Consider the following 25,955-nt stretch of genomic DNA (forward strand, 5'->3'; position numbering starts at 1 on the left):
CCTCCTGTGGCTGCACACTCCCCTCCACTGCTTCGCCTTCAACTGGTCTGACGTCAAGAATGTGCCTCGGGACTCCTCCCACCACAATGTTGTTACTAGTGTTCCTCCCAGTTACGCGACCCCTACTCCATTGTGTGGTGCAGCGCGCCCCCGGTGGCTTCACCCATACCTCGTCCCCGAGTTTAATTGTCCCTGTGGCCTCTACTTCTCGGCTTGCCGGCTCCACCCTGGGATGCCTCCAGGAATATGCAAACATTGACAGTTGCGGGACCGTCTCTGGTACTTGTCCCAGTTTAGGCGACATGTTATACCAGAAGACGGCTTGCTCAGGTGAGGTGCCTCCTCTTTCCGCAACTGCCTTTATGGTGCGGTGGTTTCTCTCTACGATCCCGTTGCCACTGGGTCTGTAGGCAGCTCTGAAAAATTGTTGGATCTTCCATTTCTTCAGTACTTCTGTCACTGCTACTGACTTGAACGCAGTCCCGTTGTCGGTTAACAACTCTTCCACGGGGCCTCGCTCCAAAAACACCTCATCAAAGATTGCCGCTATTTCATTGCCTGTTCCTCCACGTAGCTTCTTCCATAGAGCAAATCACCCGGGCCCACAGTCAATCATGGCAAGGTAAAGTCCACCCCTGTAATGGGTGACATCGCATGCCAGTCTCTCCCAGGTCCCACTCACCTCCAATTGGCCAGCTTCATGCGTGCTTGGAGCAGGATCAATCGACTGACATCTGTCGCATATCGTGACCACTTGCCTCACCTGCTCCTTGGTGATCCTTGGGTCGAGTTTTTTCACTAAGTACCAAGTCCTCTCTACCCCCATATGGTGCAAATTGTGCAGTTCTCGCACACCAACATCATCTAGATCCGATGCAGCAACAACATCTTTCTTTGGCAACAGCCAACTCTTCTTCACTCTCGTGAGAGCATCTTCTCGGTTCTTTTCAGAAGCAACCATGTCTACGCGAAGCTTCAAACAAAACTCTTGCATCAGCTCAGCCAGCACCCTAAGCCTGCGCTTCATTAACATCTCAGCAGCCCCTCTCGTTTTTATCCTTTTTTCGCTTGAAATGAGAGACTTTAGCCAAGCAAACACCGTGGCGGAGTCTGTTTTGATGCAGATGTCACGTAGTCCCCATTTCAAGGCCAGATTGACTCCTTTTATTGTCGCGTCTAATTCCGCCACATTGATGTGGCTGACGTCATTCTTTTTCTTCAACCAGGCTGCATCTTCTGCAACTACTCCTCCAATTTCCAAAACGACCCCTGTTGCAATGCTGCTCGCATCGCACCACACGACTCCATCCAATGTTCGCGGTATGTTCCAGGTTCCCCGGATTGGGTCTTGCCGTGCTGCTTCTTCCAGGAGCTCTTCCATCATGGCTTCCGTTTTTTCTCCCACCTTATCATTCCATCCTTGTCCTTCGGCGTGTCTCTTTATGTAGCTGCATGCTGGTATAAGCCAGCTAGCAATGGGGTAATGTCCGATCAACTTTCCGCATATGGAAAAAAGTTCACGTCTGTTGAGCTCCTGCTTCAGTTGTGGGATTTCGTTTCCCCTGCGAAACTCTAGGCCGCCTGACGCACCTCGTTTCAGTTTTAGGCCCAAAGCAGCCCCTCCGTCTAATTTTTCCGGCTCTTTGGCGACCAAGCCGAACTTCTTCAAATGAGCTACCACCTCCTTGGCAGTTACCACAGTTTCATTCACCAGAATGTCGTCTATGTATGAGCTCACTACCCCATCTCCCTTTCCCATTGTCTCCAGAATCTTCCTGAGGATAGTTGACATAATCTTGGGTGCCGAATTTAACCCGAACCCTACTCGTGTAAGGCAGTAGGTTTTGCCTTTGTACTTGACTAACTGATATTTCCAGAGCTTCTTGGCAACATGGAGTTGCAAATAGGCAGATTTTAGATCTACCAATGTAGATGCGCCATTCATCTGCCTCCATTCCCTAATGGTCTCACTGCACACATCTACGGTGTCGCCTCCCGTATGGCACTTAACATGGGCGTTCAGCTCTCGGAAATCCAGGACCGGTCTTACTTTCCCTTTAGTTGTTTGCAGAACGGCCATCAACGGCAAAATGCCCGACTCCACATCATCCGTCCAAGGCATCAGTATCCCTTCCTCAATCCATCGGTCGACTTCCTGCTCAAACTCCTTTCTCGCCCCTCCTCTAAGCGAATTTGTGTAGCACGCCACCCTGTTTGTCAGCGATGGCGCTTGATGTTTCCATGCCCACTCCACCGTCCACCGCTCTCCGGAATTCGGCTCGGAAGTCCTGATCTTTGATCGACAATTTTCTTTCCTCCCCGGCCTTGTTGATCCCTCTGGGAGCGTTCTCCGTCACCGCGCACTCAGCTAGTCCGAACCTCACATTGTCACATGTGATGGTAACACCTCCAAGGCGGCATATAACATCCATTCCAATGATGGCTTGGACACCAGGCACCAGGCGATCAGTGACAATTGCATGGACCCTCATCCGACGTTCAGCAATATCAATAGTGACGGTCTTCTTCCCTCGACACTTCACTCGCGACCCATCGAATGCCACTACTTCACCCTTCCCTTTCCATCTTCCGATCAGGGTAGTGTGCACCATGGTAGTGGTGCAGCCAGTGTCAATCAGGGTTATAATTTCCCGTCCTTCCACCGCAATCTTCTGTTTGGGCATCTGCTGCGGGTGCGCCTCTATTCTCGAATCGGGGCGGCCGCTGGCGCGTCGGCCTCCCCTCGCCAGTTTCCCGAACTTGTGCATTTTACTGCTAAATGGCCTCTTCGATTGCATTTGTAACACACTGTCCGTTGCAAGAACTTCCTGCAGTCTCTTCTCATGTGTGGTCCCCCGCATTCGAAGCATGCGATCCCCGGGTTTGGCAGATTCCTGCCCATATCAACAAGTTTTACATCCCCATCATGCATCCCCCATTGTTTCATTACCCCCCAATAAAAAAGTGATACCAAAGAGCCAGGAAGGGTCAAGAAGGACTGAAAGACCGAGGAGAGAGCGCTAGCCAGACCTCGGCTGGACAAGCGCAAAGAGAACTGGGACCTTGAGGAGGCTGAGTGCCACTCAAATTCCAATATAAACCAATGGCCACTGCCAGCGAGAAATCGATTGACAGAGGCTGTTGCGATGATGCAAATTCATTTGCAAATGCTATCGAAGGAGCTGGAGAGAGCTGGACGTCTGGGGAGACGTGGTGCCACTCAGCTTCCAGAGAACACCACAGGTTTCCAATCAGATCGTTTGTTGACCTATGTGAAAACTCCATGTGAGCCAATAATAATAATAATAATAATAATAATAATAATAATAATAATAATAATAATAATAATGCGAATAATAATATTTCTCCTAACAGCCATCCTAACACTAACAACACTCATATCCCCTCCAAAACAGTCGTCGTGCTATCATTGTTCCACCTTTTGTTGAACACAACCATCACCCCCTCCCTCTGCGTAGTTTGTATACTGATAGGTTTTTTGAAATTCTGTTGCTGGATTGTTATTCCTTGGACACTAAATTAACCAGATTATGAAAAAAAAATGAAAAAAAATTATTATTTCGACATTTGAAAGGTGTTTCGCCCTCGGTTTCTCAAAGCTGTATCGAGTGAAAAAAAAAGGAAGAAAGACAAGAATGGGAATCGAGATTATGTATAGATATCGTTGCGTTATGTATGGGGGGGACGCAATAACGTTGTATTACTCGAAGACTCTAGAGACTAACCACGCTCAAATCTAAGAGACATCCCTTCTTGCTTGCAGAAGGAATGCCTTCTCAACCGAACATGAACAGTTTCCAAGATCTTTACCTGAAATAATGAGTGAGCACGACTCAAGATTGTAAAAGAATTCGTGCTAAATTACGCTGCACAAGACGGGTTTTTTTACAAGGTGATCAGTAATGTAAGATTCATATGTATTGGCAATTGCGTCTGTTGTTTGGTATGCCCCATTTCGGATTTTGGTAGGTACATGTTGTTGGACTCTTCCATCCAATCTTAATGTTATTCGACCCACATAGTTGGCACTGCAACTACATTCAAAATTGTAAATTATATTATTATTATGATAGGGGGGATAGAACATCTTTTCGAGAGGATGGCATTAACGTTCTCGTATATATAGTAGTAGATGGGTAGTAATTAGAATTGTTTTGTTTTAGAATGAAGGGAAGGTGACAGTTTAGAGTACTATAGAAGCAAACGATGAGTGTTAACTAGAGAGCATGCAGCTGACTTACTATGTAGATTGAAGAATTTAGAATTCACAGTGAAACAAATAACACTTTAATGTTTGGACAAAAGGAATTTACAACATAATAAATGGTTTGATCTCGGACTTCAAAAGATGACGTAATTGTCTTATATCGAATGAGGTCAGTTTTAGAGAACAAAGGACACAGATGATGATGTAGGTGACGAAGAATCGAGGAGAGTTAGTCAGAGTCACGTGAGTTAACGGAACGGACGTTTCAATTATGTAATCAAGCAAGATCTGTGGGAAAAATATACGTCCTCAAAGAATTAATTGACTTTCTTTGCGGCTCAACCCGACATGCATGTGTTTAAAAACCGGCAAAAATCAAAACCTCGTTTTCTGTATTATTCGAATATTATAAAAGATCTCTATTCAAACATCCACATGACTAGAAAGAAAACACACATACACACACGCACAAACACATATAATATATATGGAGAGAGAGAATGAGCATCAATAATAACGAAAATGACAATTTAAAAACATGTGCTAATATGTACAGGTTTATTCATTCAAGAAGTGTGATATATCAATTAGTGGTGTAGGGTAAATAAGAACTCTTTATACCATGGGATTTCTAAACATAATGCTTCTCATCAAAATAGGAGAGAAGATGCTAGGTAACATAATAGGGGTGCGACTTCACACGATAGTTACATAAGAAGTGAAATCATTACAATTCCTCTCCATTGCTATAAAAAAATTGATCAACCTCTCTTACATGCTCAATCTACCACCCAGTATCTGATCGAATAACCCCCTTTTTTTAATTAAATTAAATTAATTTTTAAATAATTACAAGAAACCTTCTCTACCACCTATAGCAATGGCCAACGACTCTTTATCTAGGAGTACGTCTTTCAAGCTCCTTGGTCTAACGTTCACAGGATACATGAGTTGTAACAATTACATCGAGGGCATTGCCAGGGCCGCTGCAAGGAAGGTGGGCTCTCTCTACCGTGCTAGAAAACTACTAACACCCGAAAGTATCCTGTACCTCTATAAGGCAAATATTCGCCTATGTATGGCGTATTGCTGTCATATTTGGGCTGGTGCATCGGTTACTAGTCTCTTGCTCCTTGACAAGGTTCAAAAGAGAGTCGCAAATCTGATAGGCCCTAAACTGGCATCTAAGCTTCAGCCTCTCTCCCATCGACGAAACGTTGCATCCCTCTGCTTGTTCTACAAGTATTTTAATGGTGAATGTTCAGACGAACTGCAAGCACTTGTGCCCCCACGACGTGAATACCTTCGACAGACCCGACAGGCTAAAAATCCCACCCCCACACTGTAGAGATCCCTAGATGTAAAAGATCTTTCTACTCCAATAGTTTCTTCCCCAGAACCGCTAGACTTTGGAATTTCATTCCAGGTCACTGCTTCCCCAACTGTACTGACGTGCAGAAGTTCAAGTGCAACGTGAACCAACATCTTGCTGCCCAACTCCCTACACAGTATCCCAGTAGTTGTTGTCCCTGATAGTAGCCCCTACACCAAAGTGGCAATGTGCTTTGTTTGGGGTGAAAATGTAATAAAAAAAAATTAAACCGGTGGACTCCTTACAATCTACACTTTGCCTATTATCTCACTAGACCTGTGTGTATTATCAATAAAAGTGCTCGTACAAAAATTTGAACGCGCATCGTATTTACAAGATACATAGATATTCGTGTGTTTCATGAAATTATCTTTTAATGCTCAAATGTTAAGTTAGCAAAAAAGTGAAGAACATTAATTTTCCTTTCAGGAATCAATCAGTTAATTATGTTATATTATATCTTTCAAGTGATCTCATGGTCTTACCTTGTTCCAGAACAAGAATTCGTCTAATGTTATGGCACGTAAGATCGGTTGCTATATCAATGGATAAAGTGCCATCTTTCTTTTATAAGCCATTTTGAAATAACTAAACCGATGAAATCGCATTTAAGCTTAAACTTCTGTTATTTTTAACATTTTGTCAGAGTTTACTTATAGTTAGTCGTTATTGGAGTCTTTTCGCAACTTTTAAATTTCCACGGACGGTATATACCTGGTATTGTGAAATATCTTGCTACGTGCTGATTTTGGAGAGATCATTAGTAAGTGCACTAATCCTTCTAAGACCCAAGTAATAGTCGTGTTGAGGGGATCATATATTGTAATTACCACTCTTTAAAAAATAACAATAACTAATATAGGAATATATAACAATATATATTTATTATTGGTGACGATAATAAGGTAGTGTTTGTTTGGCGAGAGATGCACTCACGAGAAGATATCTACTAACCTGATACTCTTTCGGTTGTTGATATATAATCATAAGTGACGACCTGAAACGCGTCTCTGGGGCCGCATTATCACTATAGCTACACTTCAATGGCATGTTATATGGCCATTGTAAGTTCCCTGGATTAACTTTAATACTACTTGCTTTCACCTGTATCCGAAAATGATCTGTCTAATATCATACATTTAACTTGTTTTCTTTTTGACAATTGATCAAGTTTGTTGTTTATTCATAAGCAGATCCGGGTACAGGTGCATAATTTTTGTGGAAAGGATTTTTTGTACCGAATAATTTCTCAATATATACGGCTTAGATATTTAACATTTGTTTATGTTGCCGATGCTGTTATATTGAATATATATGCAGGGACTATATGTAAGTGTAAGTATCGTCATATCTAGTTATCGTGGCAAATACCTATGGGCAAGAGCTTAGATACTAAAGGATAGCGTCTTGTACGCACCCGAGTGCTTTTAATAGACATTCAAGTTCTCTCCAGTAGGAATTTGAGTTTCAACGGCCGATTACTTGAGAAATGCATGTTTCTACACCGATAGACACATATAGAAGATGAGCATGGAGATATAGCATCGATTTTCTAAACACCAATATTAAGTTTGAAACGCGTATGTTAAATGGGTGCACATTCGAAATATCCGTTCTTGTTGGCCTACAACCCGTTTCCCAGTGTGGGTAAAGATGATGGAGGCGAGGGTGAATATCTACAAACTGCCAAAGAAATCGATAGACATTTTACGCTCGCATTGATTGGCCATTTCTTCTGTGTAAACATTCGATCGATAAAATCTGAATGATTACGGTGAGGAAAGAATATACTTTCTTTCTCTCGGACAGCCGAATCAATATTACACGCTGAACGATGGGTGTTTGGGGGTGATGAGATGAGTCGGCGGAGTCGGGCAGAGGCCTACGGTGGTGGGAAGCGCCCTCCCCTATATAATGCATCAAAACTCGCCGATTTGAAGGATTTCACCAACAACGCTTTTGACCATTGATTGCCTCTTGCGCTCGGCGCTATTGGCCAGAATTTGACCCAGTTATTTTTTTGTTCTCCTTTTTTTCTGTTCAGTTCTCACTATTTTTGTAATGTTTTTTATTCTGCGTTTGTTTTGTTCTTTGACCTAATGACACAGTTTTTTCCCTCTCCGAATTCGGCTAATCGACATTGATGGTTGCTTTAATTGGCAAGCAGATGATTTTCCACGCAAAGCCGCACGCGATGGTAAACACGATTGATTGGGTTACGTTTATGGGCGTTGCTTCGTTTTTATCTATACTAATAAAATATAGAAAAAGTTTTCTGTATGTCCGGAAGGAAATTGCTGGCTTATAAATTAGGTTCCCCAGGGAGGGATTCTAGCTACGATAAATGTCACATATTTCAAATCTGAGTGACCCCATAAGAATGTCTAGGCAAATCCTTCAATTGCGTCGATCAATTGCCTTGCTTTATCTTCGAGTAAAATATCATTTGCGTCGGTTTGTCATTCTTCCATTTGGAATACCATTTTAATCTGTCTGTCATTTTCAGTTCGAAATACAATCGCAGTCGGTGTGTTAGACTCCAATTTGAAATACCATTTCCGTCCATTTGTCATTTTTTCCATTTGAAATAAAATTTCCGTCAGTTTGTCACTTTCTAGTTTGAAATACTTTTTTTCGTCAGTCCATTTGAAATATCATTTCGTTGGTCTGTCACTTTCCAAGTTTAAATATATTCTATTGCTTTTCAGTTTAAATACTATTTTCGTCAGTCTGTCAATTTCTAGATTCCGATACTATTTCCGCCAGTCTGTCAATCTTCCAGATAAGATACCATTTCGTTAGTCTGTCACTTTTCAGTTTATATACCATTTCCGTACGTCTGTCATTTTCCAGTTTTGCATACTAGTCTTATATCAATTTAAATGCGCTCAAGCTTTTCTTTAAGACTTTTTGTTTATCGGCCTTTTTGTTAGGCTTGAGACTTTACTAGCATTTTTGCTTGATAAACGTATACTTTGGTTAAATATGTATATATATATATATATATATACACTTATATACGTATATATATATATATATATATATATATATATATATATATATATATATATATATATATATATATATATGAGTGTGTGTGTATAAACTGCGTCAATCGTTTTATTGCGGATTAGTAAAATATCCATATTTCACTAAATATACGGCACAGAAAATTAAAATTATATCACCAAAAGACTGCTTTAAAGTTAGTTATTTCACAAAATGTTATTAAAATTCATGCGATATTCACAAAGTTATAACATTTTATTTTTTATCAAGGAATTTATACTACACATCGCTTTAATGCAAATCTCTTAAAATGTGGTTTCAGGAAAATGTACAATGTCTAATGGTGAAAACTTTGTTTTCTTTTATATTTTTCTGCCATAGAATAATAAACAAAAGTACATTCTAGGTGCTAAGGCTAAAAAAATGAATTATTTATCGACATATCCATCATATTTTAAAAATAACTTTAAACACTTTTGTTCACCGAGGAAATCAATTGTTTTATCTGAAAAGAGTTATGGATCTGGCGATATATTTTCCTCCACAGGGAATCCTTGGAAGTAAATTACTCCCATCCTTCATAAACCCCTCTTGTCAATATTAACCAGTGATGTTTAATGGGGTGAAATTCTAGATAACACGGTGGCCAGGTCATGAGGGTGTCTCTAACGAAGTCCATGGGTGCAAGGAAGGGTACAGTTACCCTAGTTGAATTGGGTGATGCATTGTCATGCATAAAATTTATTTGAAAGCGACGAGACAATGGTAGGTCACTTATGGCGACGAATGATTAATCAAAAAGGTCGTGTACGCATTGCTGGTAAGCTTTACACCTTCTGGTACTTAGAATGATGCAGCCCACTTATCCCAATGGTTCCTGTACAAAACATGATGCCCCCATCTCCTTGTTGGTGATGAACTCTGTAACGGATCGGAGTTCCGGTCCGGTTTCAAACGTTGGCTCATCCATCCGGACGGTCAAGAGTAGCGTGGGATTTATCCGTAATTAGGACACGTCAGAAATCCATTTTCCTTTAATTCGGTGCCAAAGCCACCCGTTTTTCCTTATGTTGTTTGCTCAATGAAGGCCTTAGAATTGGTTTGATGTTCCTTGCCATTTTATTCAACACGTTACATCGGGCTTGTCTGGATCTTTGAGCGATTTCAGCCCTTTCAAAAATAGAAGCACTGGTGTTGTTTGGGTTTCTGTTGACTTCCTTACGAATTTTCCGAATATCACGACCTGAAAAGTTTCTTCTGTTGCCCTTATTTTTTCATTATTTGGTGTTGCGGTTGTTCACGAATAAAGCCAAGATGTCTGGATCTCTGCTAAATCGTTAATGCGTCCGGTAACAATCCTTGCTTTTCGATAACCTTCAATCGCCCATTTTTTGGCATTGTAACAGATCTGCAGTAAAGCGATGGACAGTATACATTTCTTGATAACAAATAAATTGTAATAACTTCATAAATATCACATAAATTTGAATAAAATTACGGGAAATAACTAACATTAAAGCATTGTTTTGATCATATTTTTTTATGGCATATATTTACTGTAATATTGATATTTTACTAATCTACAATAAAGCAATTGACACAGTTTATATATATATATATATATATATATATATATATATATATATATATATATATATATATATATATATATATATATATAGAAGTGTAAGCCATTTTGAGTTTCAGAACAGTTTCAGATGGTTTGCTGTTACACGCAAGTCCTGGGAGGTGACTTGTTTGTAGTAGACAGTTCCACAGAACAAAATATTCTTACCGTGTCGAAACCCGGGAAAAGAACATGTGAAATTGCTCCAGAAAAGTTTTAATATTTATGAAGCAATTCTGGTTTCTGATTGGTTGGTAGCAGAACGTGAATTAATTTGATTCGTCAGTTCTTAGCAGCATCGTCCTGAGGTGGGCAGCATTTAAATAACTACCCCATTACAACACTGTTGTGATAGGATGTGTCTCCTCGCGGCTTCGGCTGCAGGGAGACAGGGTAGTACAGGTCAAAGATTCCTCACTTGACACTCAGCCCAACAGGTGAGGGGCCGGGAACCGGCCTAGCACCTGTTGGACTGAGGTAAACCGCCTGGGTAATACCTAGGAAGTCCACCCTCCCAGGCCTTGCCACCGGGCTTTCCGGTGGGGTAAGATTATTGCTTGCTGCCTGAGGCGCCCCGACCGGGGAATGCCTACGGGGTTACTCAGGCAATTTTTAAAATTGCAGGAGTGCCCCTCCTTTAGGGGAGCCTGCGGGGTTCCCACTTTCCAGGCCTTGTGCCAAATAATGCTGAGGTGGGCAGCATTTAAATAACTACCCCATTACAATACTGTTGTGATGGGATGTGTCTCCTCGCGGCTTCAGCTGCAGGGAGACAGGGTAGTAGAAGTCAAGGATTCGTCACTTGACACTCAGCCCAGCAGGTGAGGGGCCGGGAACCGGCCTTGCACCTGTCGGACTGAGGTAAACCGCCTGGGTGATACCTAGGAGGTCCACACTCCCAGGCCTTGCCACCGGGCTTTCCGGTAGGGTAAGTTTATTGCTTGCTGCCTGGGGCGCCCCGACCGGGGAATGCCTACGGGGTCCCTCAGGCAATTTTTAAAATTGCAGGAGTGCCCCTCCTTTAGGGGAGCCTGCGGGGTTACAACTTTCCAGGCCTTGTGCCAAATATTGCCGATGTGGGCGGCAATTAAATAACTACCCCATTACAACTCCAAAATATTGCAACATCCTCCCTATTTTTTATAATGGGGAAGTCCCTCGTGTTTGTTCTGCTCAAAAATAAATATATATTATATTCACTTAGACATAACAAAAATTAGAAATCATTTGGATCTTAGAATTTTAGCATTGAAAAAGACGCCATTTTTAATTGTGTTCAAATGTCAAAAAGGAAAATTACAAAGATTTTTTTTTAAGCGAAAGTATTAGTTACGCATTAGTAGGTTAAAGTGTTAATACAAATAAAATGGATACAGTTTAACGTCTTGTCCAGGACTATTTTTTTATATCTATATGCTTAGATCTTTGGTTGATTATCGTGTTCTGTGCTAAGACTATACTGGCTTGATTATCACAATTAATTACTACCGGGATTGTAATCAATTCTGGCTCAAAAATAGTCTTCAGGGTATTTTTAAGGTAGAGTGCTTCCTGGGTCGTGTGTGTGATCGCGATAAATTCTGCTTCACCCGTAGAGAGAGATACAATCTGTTGCTTTTTAGATTTCCATGAAATAATAGGCCCATTTTCTGAGAGTCGGAAACAATATCCAGATACACTCTTGCGATCTTCGTCGTTTGCCCACTCTGAAATCCGAAAAACCTTCTAATTTTAGGGGATTTTTTGATTTTCTAAATACTAACTTCTGTTCTTTAGTTCCTTTTAAATAACGTAGGACTTGTTTAGCTCTGTTTAAATCCTTCATTGTCGGTCGTGATGATTTTTGTGACAGTTTTGTTACTGTATAGCATATGTCGGGCCTGGTTGCAGTCATTAAATATATAAGACTACCTATAATTTCGCGATAGTGTGTGTCATTTATTATTTCAGATTCTGTGTGTATATTTTTATTGATATCATTTTCGACCGGTGTAGAGCGTTTCTTGCACTCTCCCATTCCAAAATTTGATAGTATTTTTTCGATGTATCTCGATTGAGTCATCGTAACAAGTCCTTTGCTTTGAGTGAATTCTATCCCCAGCAACCAGGATATTTTGCCAAGATCGATCATTTTGAACTTTTTACTTAATTTGTTCTTAACATCAGTTAACATTATGTCACAATTTGATGCGATTAAAATATCATCGACCCACAAAACCAAAATCAGTAGTTTATCGTCTTTGTGTTGGGTATATAAACAGGGGTCTACAGCGCATTGTCTAAATTGTTGTTTAATAATATAATCATGGAATACTGTGTTCCAACACTGAGCACTCTGCTTTAGACCATATAATGACTTGTTAAGTCGCCACACGCTATTTTTATTTTTTATTATAAATCCCTCTGGAGGGGTAATATAAATTTCACAGTCTATTGGGGCATTCAAATAAGCATTTCTTTACGTCCATTTGATCGATGTTTAGGTCATATTGTGATGCGACTTGCAGTAAAATTCTGATTGTCGTTAGGTTTGTGGTCGGTGAAAACGTAGAAAAGTATTCTTTACCGTAAATCTGAGAGCACCCCTTAGCAACAAATATTGCTTTGTACTGTTCTACACCTGATGCTGTACTCTTTTTTGTAAAGACCCATCTGGTAGAAATAACATGTTTATCTCTTGTGAGAGGCACTACCGTATAGGTATCATTTTCGGTTAAGGCATCTATTTCTTTTTTCATGGCAATTTTCCATCATCACAATGTTCTGAATTAATTGCTTCATTGAAGCTTTTTGGCGCATTTTCCATTGGATAGCAATAGTCGATTTGATAATCATTTATATTGTCGACCACAAAAAAATCGGGTCATCTTCTATCTCTTTTGGGATATCTTTTTACTTTATCATCATCATCATCATCATCATGGACACTCTCGTCTCCGTCATTTTTATTGTTTTCGTTTGTTCTAATTATTTGAGGTAATATAATTTCATCCTCTTCATATGACGGGGTTCCGTCTTTAAAATTAAACGTGTCTGTGAATTTTACACACCGGATTCTTTTTATTTTATTTTTTCCGGGAAAAAATATTAAATTGGCTGGACTGTTTTTATCGTATCCAAGAAATATACCTCTGTAGGCTTTAATATTTAATTTACTCTTTTCTCTATATATGCGAAGCAAGTTGAACCAAATATATGCATTCTGCTTAAATTAGTTTTTTTTTACCGCAGAAAGATTCATATGGAGTTTTAGATAGTGTTTTGTTAAAGCACCTGTTGCATATATAGGCTGCCGCCATAAGTGCATACGTCCAGAGGTTTTTAGGGAGTTTTGATTCAATGAGTAGGTATCTTGCCATTTCAAAAAGTGTCCGCCACGCACCTTCAGCAGTCCCGTTTTGGTGTGGCGATCTAGGATCTGATGTTTCATGCCTGATATGATGCTTAATTAGTAAAAATTCAAAGTCTTTATTGGTGAATTCCGTACCGTTGTCAGAGCGTCCGACTGTATGGGATCATACCCCATTACAGCTCCAAAATATTGCAACAATATATATATATATATATATATATATATATATATATATATATATATATATATATATATATATAGTAATTTATAAATTATATATGGCGATTAAGCTACACTGAATATTCTGCGTTTCATCCACTATAGGATTCGTCAGGCTTATGCGCGCATTCTGTGGTTGCTTCTTGTTTTTATATATGTTGAGGATTTCTAGTTAGCCAATCAGCTTTCTAGTATAAGCCAATGGGCATGCATTTTATCGAACAAAGGATCTGTTTTAGGACTAGGTTAGTGGTTTAAGGTAGATATTTTCCTTCTTTTTTATACATATATAAATATACCTATGTGTACACACATACATGCACACATATATACATATATATACATATATGTGTGATCGTTTATGTATATTCATGTTTATTTTATTTATTTATTTGCTTGTTTTCTATTGTTATTGTTAGTTTTAAAGCTATTTTGTATCACTATCCTAGAGTAAGTTTTATTTTGTGAACAAAGTTGTTGGCTATTTCTCGTCTACACACTTTAAAGAACCTCAAAATCTATTAAACTGTAGACGAGAAATAGCCAACAACTTTGTTCACAAAATAAAACTTACTCTAGGATAGCGATACAAAATAGCTTTAAAACTAACAATAACAATAGAAAACAAACAAATAAATAAATAAAATAAACATGAATATACATAAACGATCACACATATATGTATATATATATATGTATATATGTGTGCATGTATGTGTGTACACATAGGTATATTTATATATGTATATAAAAAAGGAAGGAAAATATCTGCCTTAAACCACTAACCTAGTTCTAAAACAGATCCTTTTTTCGATAAAATGTATGCCCATTGGCAGATAGGAAGGGGCGCGGTGGATACTAGAAAGCTGATTGGCTAACTAGAAATCCTCAACATATATAAAAACAAGAAGCAACCACAGAATTCGCGCATAAGCCTGACGAATCCTATAGTGGATGAAACGCAGAATATTCAGTGTAGCTTAATCGCCATATATATTTTATAAATTACTAACTAGCTCTACCTACGTATTGAGCACTTTTGAAGTAAATACTAAAAGTTTACGCATAAATCTATACTTTCGTATATTAAATTCATGTGAGTAGATGAAGTAGTTATACTTAGCTCCTAAAACAGTCGAGCACTTTCAAAAGAATTTATTTCACCACATTAAAAATAGATATGGAAAGAGTTAATTTCGAAACATCGCTAAAAAACATCCCCACACCCAGCAAGCATAGCTATATTATTAAATTAATCCAAAAAACAGATGAACTAATACGCCGAATGCGATGGCGAGCAAATTTCTTCCTTAAAAATGAAAACGTAAACAAAAAAGAATCCTATGGTTTTAAAACCCTTAAAAATGCGAAAACAATAGACCTTTTGATAAACTTTGAAAATGACCTTTTAAACGTAATTAAAAACCTAGAATTCCACAATCAACCTAACAATTTCCAACGGAAACTACACAAAATCGTTAGAAACATAAACAACTCTAATAAAATCTTTGTAAAAGCAGATAAAACCAGAAACTTTTATAAAATAGATAAGCAAGAATATAACAAACTAATCACAGAAAACATTACAAAAAACTAAAAAAACTAGACACAAACGAATGCGACTACATAGATATAATAAATACTGAAAGTAAACAAATTACCGATAAACTAAAAATTAGCGATAAAGTTGGCAAATTGAAACCTAGAAAATCATACATTCTGCTTAAATACCACAAATGGGACTTTAATAATAATCCCAGCACCCGCCTGATAAACCCAACTAAACCAGAAATAGGTAGAATAAGCAAAACTATACTTTCTAGAGTAAACAAACAAATCAAACAGGACGTAGAATTAAACCAGTGGGCAAATACTACCGAAGCAATCACCTTGTTTAAAAATATAGAAAACAAAAATAAATGTACGTTCATACAGTTTGACATCATAGACTTTTATCCCTCGATATCCGAAGAACTTTTTAACATTACCCTAGAATTTGCCGAGGCATACACTGATATATCCTCAGAAGAAATCAACATCATTAAAAAATGTAGAAAATCAGTTCTAATAAATAACAATAACCAATGGATAAAAACTAAAATGAAAAAATTCGTTCGATTTGGCGATAGGTGCCAGAGACTCTGCAGAGGTATCAGATCTTGTGGGATTATTCATTCGATATACCCTCACAAGCATATTCGATACTACGGATATCGGCCTATATAGAGATGACGGACTAGCTATAATAAAAAAAACTCCAACAAAGTCAAGGGAGAAAACTTTAAGAAAATCATACACAAAGAAATGAAAAAATTAGGCCTAAAAGCGGACGTATCAGCTAACATAGAAATAACAAACTTCCAGGGCGTCACGTTAAACTTAGATAAAAACACATATGAACCATACTTAAAAGATAACGCTACTCCAATTTACGTAAACCCTAAGTCCAACCACCCACCATCAATTATAAAACACATTCCTAACTCGATCGTAAGTAGACTCAGTAATAACTCAAGCGATGAAAATGCATTTAACAGGTCAACCAATATCTACAAAACAGCCCTAAAAAATAGCGGATACAAAAATATCGATATCAAATATAAGCAACAAAACACCACCAACTATAATAAAATTAAAAATAGAAGAAAAAGAACTATAATTTGGTATACGGCCCCATACAATAAAATGTGAAAAAGAAAACTTGGCAAGAAATTTCTAGATCTTATTGAAAAACACTTTCCCGCAACCAACCCCTTACACAAAATCTTCAATAAAAATACTTTGAATATATCTTACAGTTGTTGCGAAAATTTAGAGATGGTAATTAAAGCACATAATAACAAAATACTAAATGAAAACAATGTAAACAACAACAAAATAAACAATAAAAAAGTAGATACCATGACAGAAATAAAACCAACACTAGCAGAAATAATAATAATAATAATAATAATAATAATAATAATAATAATGATAATAATAATAATAATAATAATAATAATAATAATAATAATAATGATGATAACAATAATAAGAATAATAATAACAAACCAACCCCGGACAAGAACAACCATACCATAAATAAAAATACTAATAACGAACAAGATGAATGCAATTGTAGACACGGCACACTTTGCCCAGTCCAAAATAAATGTCTAACAAAAAGCGTAGTTTATCAAGCAACAATATTTGCGAAAGAAAACCCGAATAACAAGAAATATTACATAGGCATGACTTCCTTAGATTTCAAAACCCGATACTATGACCACAAATGTACATTAAAAAAAAACACCGTATAAAAACAACACTAGCGTATAAATACTGGGAACTCAAAGAAAGCGGACATTCGCCGGTAGTCGAATGGAAAATAATGAGACAAGCTACCACGTGCTAACATTTAGACGACCCATGTAAATTATGCCTCAATGAAAAATTTGCTATCCTGTACTTTAAAGAACCTCAAAATCTATTAAACTGTAGACGAGAAATAGCAAACAACTGTGTTCACAAAATAAAACTTACTCTAGGATAGCGATGCAAAATAGCTTTAAAACTAACAATATCAATAGAAAACAAACAAATAAATAAATAAAATAAACATGAATATACATAAACGATCACACATATATGTATATATATATGTATATATGTGTGCATGTATGTGTGTACACATAGGTATATTTATATATGTATATAAAAAAGGAAGGAAAAGATCTGCCTTAAACCACTAACCTAGTCCTAAAACAGATCCTTTTTTCGATAAAATGCATGTCCATTGGCTGATAGGAAGGGGCGCGGTGGATACTAGAAAGCTGATTGGCTAACTAGAAATCCTCAACATATATAAAAACAAGAAGCAACCACAGAATTCGCGCATAAGCCTGACGAATCCTATAGTGGATGAAACGCAGAATATTCAGTGTAGCTTAATCGCCATATATATTTTATAAATTACTAACTAGCTCTACCTACGTATTGAGCACTTTTGCAGTAAATACTAAAAGTTTACGCATAAATCTATACTTTCGTAGTTATATATATATATATATATATATATGTGTATGTGTGGGTGTACTATGCATGTGTATATATATATATATATATATATTATTAGAAATAAATGAAATTAATAATTTACAGATTCTCAATGAAAGTGAATAACTGGAAATATAATGAAAAATCACAGATACACATTGGTTCTATGAAGACCTTATTTCTTGATGCGGTAATTGATGGTTAATTTTATCACCCCGAATTTCACCTCTGCGCTCAGAAGCAGACTGTATTTGAATAAATTTGATGGTACATTTGTTAAATAATGGACGCCGTCTTCTAAGTAGGATGCCATTTAAAGTCAAATGATATCTCCGGCATGAGTTGAAGGGATTACATAACTTCCAGTGGGAACACTGTTTCTCTCACGGCCATGTGAAGAATATCCGGCCTGCCCTAAATACGAACCTATTGAGGAGTAGCAGTAATGGTGAGTCATACAATGTGGGGTACCGTCGAATAGCTTGCTCACTGATGATGCCAGTGATTCGTCCTCTTTGAAAGCTGTTGGTGCATCGATTATTGGGAGGCTTCACCCAGCCAGTGTCTCTTAACTCATACGCCCTCGAGTTTCCTGTCGATCAGGCAGACGGGCGTCAGTCCTTGATGCACACTTGATAGCAATGGATCGCATTGGCGGGTGCGCTTGCAGCAGTCATGTTATCCTTTTATGTTGCATTATATCTATAGACCGCCTTTGCGATCGTGCATTGTTTTCTTTTCGCGATCCTCTTCACGATTCGAAGGCACAACTCTGTTATTTCGTTGCCACTCGGAATACATGCACATTTGTGTCTGCCAAATGAGGCCTGTATACAAAGAGGAACTTGGTGATTGGATCAAGGGTGGCTGGTTAATTCCCTACCCCTATGATTAACTTGGACCTCCCAGAGGCCTGATTCCGCTGATGGCGGTCGCTCATCACAACAAATCAAGTTGAGGCAAGAAGCATGCATCCCGATGAATCTGTTGACGTATATTTGGCCGAAATAACTTGCAGTTAAATGGGCTGGTAAACAGCAAAACAAAATAAATACAATCAGCAAAAGTTCGGCTAGAATTCGTCACTGTGATCTTTCTCTCTCAACTTCCAGCACGTGTTCTCGAAACCACCTCTGCCAACAGGCATCTTATTAGAAAACTGACTCCATTTCATTTGCATACGTGTGCAGTGGAAGATGAGATCTCGTGAGATTCCACGAGATTACACCTTATAAATCCATGGTTGCCATCTTTAATCGCGCTCTCTCTCTCATATCCCATCCGAAGGTAAATTGTATAACCACCACAATGCACACACACACACGGGCGTTTCTTCTTCGATTATTGCATTCAACTCTACAGTTTCATGACTTAAGAGTGATTAGGGGAACGTTTTTCGTAAAAGCACAACCGTTGCATGAGTCAAGTAAATATTTACTATGTCTTTATGCGTCATCGATCACTATAGGTTATTAGGCATGAGTGTCTTATACATATAGATAACCTTTCAGTATCTTTCTTGTAATACTTTTAGTACGATTACTCTCTCGCTGTATATGCGGATCTCATCACACGTGTTTTGTATATGCTGATTTCTATTTGTGAGTTTTTGTTTTGTAGCACTAATAAATTCGTATTTTTGTGCTTTGCGGTTAATTTTCTGTAGTGTACTCAGAGGGTTTATAATATTATGGCAATCATGGTTTTAATTTCACTATCGGTACATGAGAAAGTAATTACACAGTCCTCAAGAAGTTCTCTTTGAGTCAGAACCAACTTTGATCTGCTTAGAGAAGTAATCTGACTTGAAATTGTAATTCAACAGAAGGGTAACTATTTCTTCAACCCTAAAATGGTCAATACAGTACGAGGAATCCTCCGAGTAAATATGAATAGAATATTGTAACTGAGAAGATAAGAGTGAGGGCTTTTCTTTATTGATCTGCGAATAGGGCTTTTCTGCCGTGAATAGATATCATGAAGCGGGTGCAATTATTTTTTTTCTTTTTGTTCGGCATTTTATGTAAAATAAAGATCCCAATTCCATATGAGCTCACATCGCTAGCGATTATTATATCTAGTTTTCGGCCATACTTCATCCGAAATAGATCTGACGTAAGTTGCTTTCTTTTTATTTTATCGAATGCCGCCTGTCCATTTCTAAACTCTGTCTTTTTTTAGTAGCTCGTTTAGTTGGGCCTGTAAATCATGCATATTGAGGATGGATGTCTAATAATTGTCCGTGAATCCCCCAAAACTTCATGATTCTCAAATAGTTTTTAAGCCGTCATATTATTTATAGCTGTGGCCTTTTCGGGTCCGCTTTTATACGTCTATTGTGTGTACCAAGTATTTTATTTTTCACATAAAGAAATCACACTTTCTTTTCTTTATTTAAAATCCAAAAACCTTATATTCGATATAATACCTTTACGACATGTTTTTTTTAAATATTATTCTATGGTCTCAATTATTATGGCCATATCACCCATGTATACCATTCTAAAATTAAGACTACACAACATAGTATACATAAGTAATTGTAAAATAGTGGGGTTTGCCTTGACTCAAAAATTAACCTTTCGAATTTGAATAGTCCCTTATGTATTGTAAACCTGATGAACTGTTATATTTTGAAAAGACACTGGGTAAAATTGTCCGACAAGTCTTCCATATTGTGGAAAAACATTTTGAGTTGTATTATTTTGACTCTCAGTAAGTAATGTCCCAATACTGGCAAAAATCGAGTTTCCACTAGTAAATGTCGTTGAAGTTTTCGTATATGGAGAAAAATCGCCTGCAGTCGCATAGACATTTACGACTGTGTCGGTTGTCGAGGGTCTCATCACTTAAGAAGAGCGATAGAGTACCTGCCTCATTTTGGTTTCTTGATTTATCGCCAGGCGCTGTTCTCGTTAGAGGAGAACTACTTTTGTTCGGTCTATAATAGCATCGGTTTGTTTGCGCCTTCTGTTTGGCTTTTCGTAGCCTAGAACAAGAAAGAGTTTCCTTTTAGCAAATACGGCGGAATGTACATCACCAAACTTTAACTTAGCTTTCTTTATAGTTACACCTCCCATCTCATTGATCCATTCGAACTACGGCGTCAATCCCGTCAATAATGCAACTCATTAATATCATTAATACCATCTCCACATTTACTTATACTTCGTGTACTTCGATTTCCACGTTGCAATTTATATTTCCCTTCCATCAACTACCTTCACGGTGCCATTCCTGCCGCATCCACTCACAAGTATAGAATTGGTTAAAGCAGTGGCGCACCCAGTATCCAAGTGCAGTTCACTACAACTTTGTTATCGGAAGAAGCCAGTACTGCGGCTTTATTCTGTTACCGGTGTAGCTACTGGCACAAAAGCTCCCTCTTGCCCGTTTCCCTGACTCTGAAGACTAAAACTTGCAATGTGGCCAAACTTTCCACATTTGTAGCACTTTATGCTAGGCATCTCATTACAGTTTTTTCTTATAAACTGCGGTCCTCGACATCTGAAACGTTCTTTATTTTTCTGTGCATTACTCTGTGCCCTTAATACCACGATTCTAGTTTCGAATAATTTTGCTGACTAAAATCCATGCAGTTGCTATTAGTTTACTACGTTCATTCTCTTTACGTGAGGTAATTGGTGGAAAGGTACAGATACATCATCTGGGAATCCACAAATAAAAGCAAATTAGGCGGTATGATCCAGCGCTATCCATACGTATCCTGCTAGTCCAGCCACTTGTTTATTGTATTGACATAAACATAAACTGACTCCTGTCCACTCGAATCGTCTTGGTTTTGAAATGCTTCAAAAGATCTTTCGATGAATGCTGTCACTAGTTTCATTTCTATCTGTTCAATATCTTCTTTTCTCATCTTAAGGTAGTCAGCCATCGAATCCGCATGGACAAAGATGGGAATAAAACTTGCACTTTTTGTAGCTTAGTGACACATTGTACTTTTTTGATCCACGCAACTATATCACTTTCTTCATTAAAAGGTAGTTTCACATTCTTTCCCAATTTCAATTCTCCTGTCTCCAAGACATCTTTGTGCTGAAATATCTTGTGGTAAAAACAATCAAGCGTTAAATTCGACACATTGTTACAAAAATCTCGTTACTCAAAATCTTGACCTTTTATTGTCTCAACCCTTCCACAAATCTCGACACTCTGCTGTCAAAAATCAACTTCAAAACTCGACAATCTACTGTCACAACTCAAGTCTAGAACACGACGCACTACTGACTTTTGCTACTTAAACATCCAAATCCAAAATCTACTCAGATTCTAAAAAATAAGGTTTTTTTTATTTCAAACCGGAAGCATCATATTCGCATATTAAGTGACAATATATCTAGCATAGAAAGAAAAACGGCGGTCATTTTATTGTTCTTTTTTCCTCACTCTTTTTGTGTACACCGAACCTTACAGGCTGCACGCAAACAGGTTTGTACTAACTTTTTAAGTTCTTAATTATACAAGAAAAAAATTATTTTTCCTTTGTTAGCCTTTTAGACAATTAAATGTAAATCAAATTAAGTCACCGCCCAGTTCATGCTATTATGCATTGCGACAAAATCTGTTCATACCACACAAAGACTTGCATTACTTGTGACAAAATTAGACAGCAAAACCCCTTTTGTAGAGCAAATAACAAAATTTAAAAGTCAGGTAGAACACACTAGATTAAACTATAAGATGATAAATACGTGTGAAAATATTAAATGAAACCGTGAAGTTTCAGTTACATTCGAGATCAGACCTAACAGCCCTAAATTCGCATAGCTGGAAAAGATTAAATAAAATCATGCGAAATAGTCAGGAAGCTGGTTGCGTTGAAATAAATTTTGAAGAATAATTAATCAATAATGTTCAATTTAACGGCATGGCAGAAACATTTTAAATGTTCGTGTTAAAAACAGTCATCTTTTGTGGAGAGATTTGATGCAGAAATTTAATCTGTTGGAGTTTCTTATACATTTATTTTAGGAAATGGAGACTTTAACGCAAGAGAAAAATAAATCTGACATCAAATTAAAAAAAATGTTTTCATGAAGTTTCTCTACCGTGCCGGTCTGGGAAAATTCACAAAATGTAAACCAAATTGTAATTCATAAATAATATGCAACCAGTATTCAAGTAAAAAAAAGAATGTATAGTCCGCTTCATTAGCGAAAATTAATGAGTAGCTTAAACGACTTATAAAAACCGACAACCTCTCCTGTCTATGTGTAAAAATAGTACACAGAAGTCCGCGGTGGTGCTTTTAGCGCATTCGAAAACGAAGATAACTTAAACAATAGCAGAAACAGACAGACTAATCCTTAAGAAATTCTGTAAAAACCTCTTAGAGCAATCGCAGTCGAATTCGTGGGCGTGGTACGTATTTTTCAATTAGATTTCCTCCACTAAATTTGAACCGCTCGGACAGTAACAGCTTGTTCATATTAAAATCTAACTGAATGGCAAGTAATTTGACAGCACGATATCAGTAAATACTCAAAACAGAAGCAGGAAAGACCGTGGTGAGATAGTTCCATCCTGAGGGTATACCACAAAATGAAGTCAATCAGTGTGAAAAACTGTAATAGGAAAAAAAAAGTTCCTCAACCATAGGACGTCACATGTGGATGCAAGTAAACTCCCGTTTCGATATTTATGACAAAGGCTACATCGGACTTCCGTTAAGTGATTGTTAAATTTCTTTTGATTGATCGAACAGTTCTATTAATGTTAACAGTGGAGAACGTACAGTATATGTTTAGATTGTCCTCAAACAATTTCGGACAATTGCCAGATATATTTATGCTTCTAAATAGTCGACTTTATAAAGAAATGATGAGTTCTTATTGTTTACATTTTTTTATACAAACTTGCATTCTTTCCTAGTGTTTGCATTTAAAGCAAAAGTTATCCAATAATTAAAATTCATCTTATGCTATGAAAAAAGTCACCATCTTGTCAATCACCTCGTTTATAAACAACCATATGAAAATCAAATTGACCTGTATTATTCAATTCGCAACAGAAACGATCACAAACAACGAATTTATTAATCTTACAAAATACAAAATTACAAATAAACCCACAAATACAGTTTTTCTAGAATGATGACATACTACTATACACTGAAATAATCGTTTTTCTAAAAAACATTATTGTTGGAGACGCCTCTCCATGGGATTAATGGACTATCTCATGACGTCACTACCTCTGGTGATGTCACTTCCGGTATTGAGACCGGGTCCCAGCAGACAGTGATTTGCACGCGAACAACCAGGTCGTGTGCACACGTCCTACCGTTGAGGAATGGATTTGCTCAACTCACTTTGCCTGTAATATATGTGAATACATGTGTTTTCCTCAAAGGCCTGTGTTCCTTCGTTCTTATTACCATTAACTCCATAACAATTATGAAAAAGGAAAAAGTTATACGCCTTGCAGAGTAAAGGCTTAGGAATCGAGACTTAGCCATTCACACATTATAAACTTTTCTAATCATTATAAAAGCTCAGAGAGTTGATACTCTCATAGAATATTATCGAAATATAACAAGAGACAACACTCTGTCTAACATAACAATCGAATATACTGATAACTATTATTTGTATTCACTTTCTTGCTCAACATATTCTTTCTAATTAAATTTTCTGTTCGCATTTTTCATTGTTAACTTTCCTAGAATCAAAAGATATCGGGAAAGAGTGAGTAAGAGATATTTTATGTATGGGAAGGATTGATTGAGAGATAGTACGGCTAAAGGGATAGAGTGCGCGAGGGATAGTGGAGGTATAGGTAAAGAGTAAGATACATAGTGGCGGTATTGTAAAGAATGAAAGAGAAGGAAAAAATGTATGGGAAATAGTACGTGAGAGATAGTTGCGGAATGGAAAAAAGAGTGAATGAGATATATTGGAAGAAAGAGTGAGTCAGAGGAAAAGTAAGAGCAAAACTGGCAGAGATAGTGGAGGTTTAAAAAAGAGGTAAAGTGAGGGAAAATAGTAAGTGGGAGATAGCGGAGGTATAGAGAAAAGTTAGTGAAATATAGTGGAAGTATGTGCAAGCATTAAGTAAAAAATACCGGAAGTATAAAGAAATAATTAGTGTCACAGTGGAGGTATAAGTAAAGAGTGAGTGAGAGATAGTGGAGTTAAAGGAAAATTCTTAATGAGAGATATAAGAGTATAAGGAAAATTGCGTGAGATATAGTGAGGGTATACAGAAAGATAGAGTGAGTGAGAGATAGTGCTGGTATGGGAAAATATTGATGAATAGTGGAGGTATAAAGAAAAGGTGAGTGAAAGATATTTCAGCAGCATCCAGAATGGAAGTTATGTTATGAAACCGACAGAATGTCAACATGGTTCCTCAATTTCATCAATCTACCTCTGTATCTACATTACGACGACAAGAGACTGAGTATTATATAAAAGAAACAATAGCAAGCGTTACGAGTCGGTTAGAAAAAATTATTTTAGTATTATTCTACGCTCTACACAAAATATTACATATTTCTTCATTATATTAATCCATATATATATAAGGTAAAATATACACGAGCGTTTGTGTATGTGCGTCAAAGGCTTTTTGCATCGGAGTTCTCGCGTTGGTCAAATTTCGCAAGAAGTTGTCGCATACTTCCCAGATCGAAATATCGCAGTTTCGCAAACTGACGCCGTCTCTATCTTTTTCTTTTTTTTTTTTTTTTTTTTTGATCGCGTTAAACAAAATTTCCAACGTGGCGTCATCTCAGGTGTTTATTTATTTATTTTTTTTCGTATAAACGAAACTGTTCGAACGAAAACAACAGAAAGTGAGAAGCTTTCCTTGCCCACGGCCAGGTTTAAAAGCAGCATTTAAAACACTGGGAACCTTACCTGGTCTCGGCCAGGTTTAAAAGCAACGTTCATTTCTGAGCATGCGTGGCGACACCTATGGTTCTACAGTTATTACCAACTTATTGAATTCGCTTTCCTCTTTGTTCTAATGGCTAGTGAAGAAGACTAATGACTCTAAGTTTTCGAGTTCGATCCTACCTCTCTCTCTTTTTTATTTTTTTTATCTCGTCCTTGTGCCGATGTCCTCCGCCCGGACAAAAGTTAATTAC

Source organism: Euprymna scolopes, chromosome 10 (assembly GCF_053919585.1).
Source record: "Euprymna scolopes isolate OS-2025 chromosome 10, ASM5391958v1, whole genome shotgun sequence".
Classification (NCBI taxonomy): domain Eukaryota; kingdom Metazoa; phylum Mollusca; class Cephalopoda; order Sepiida; family Sepiolidae; genus Euprymna; species Euprymna scolopes.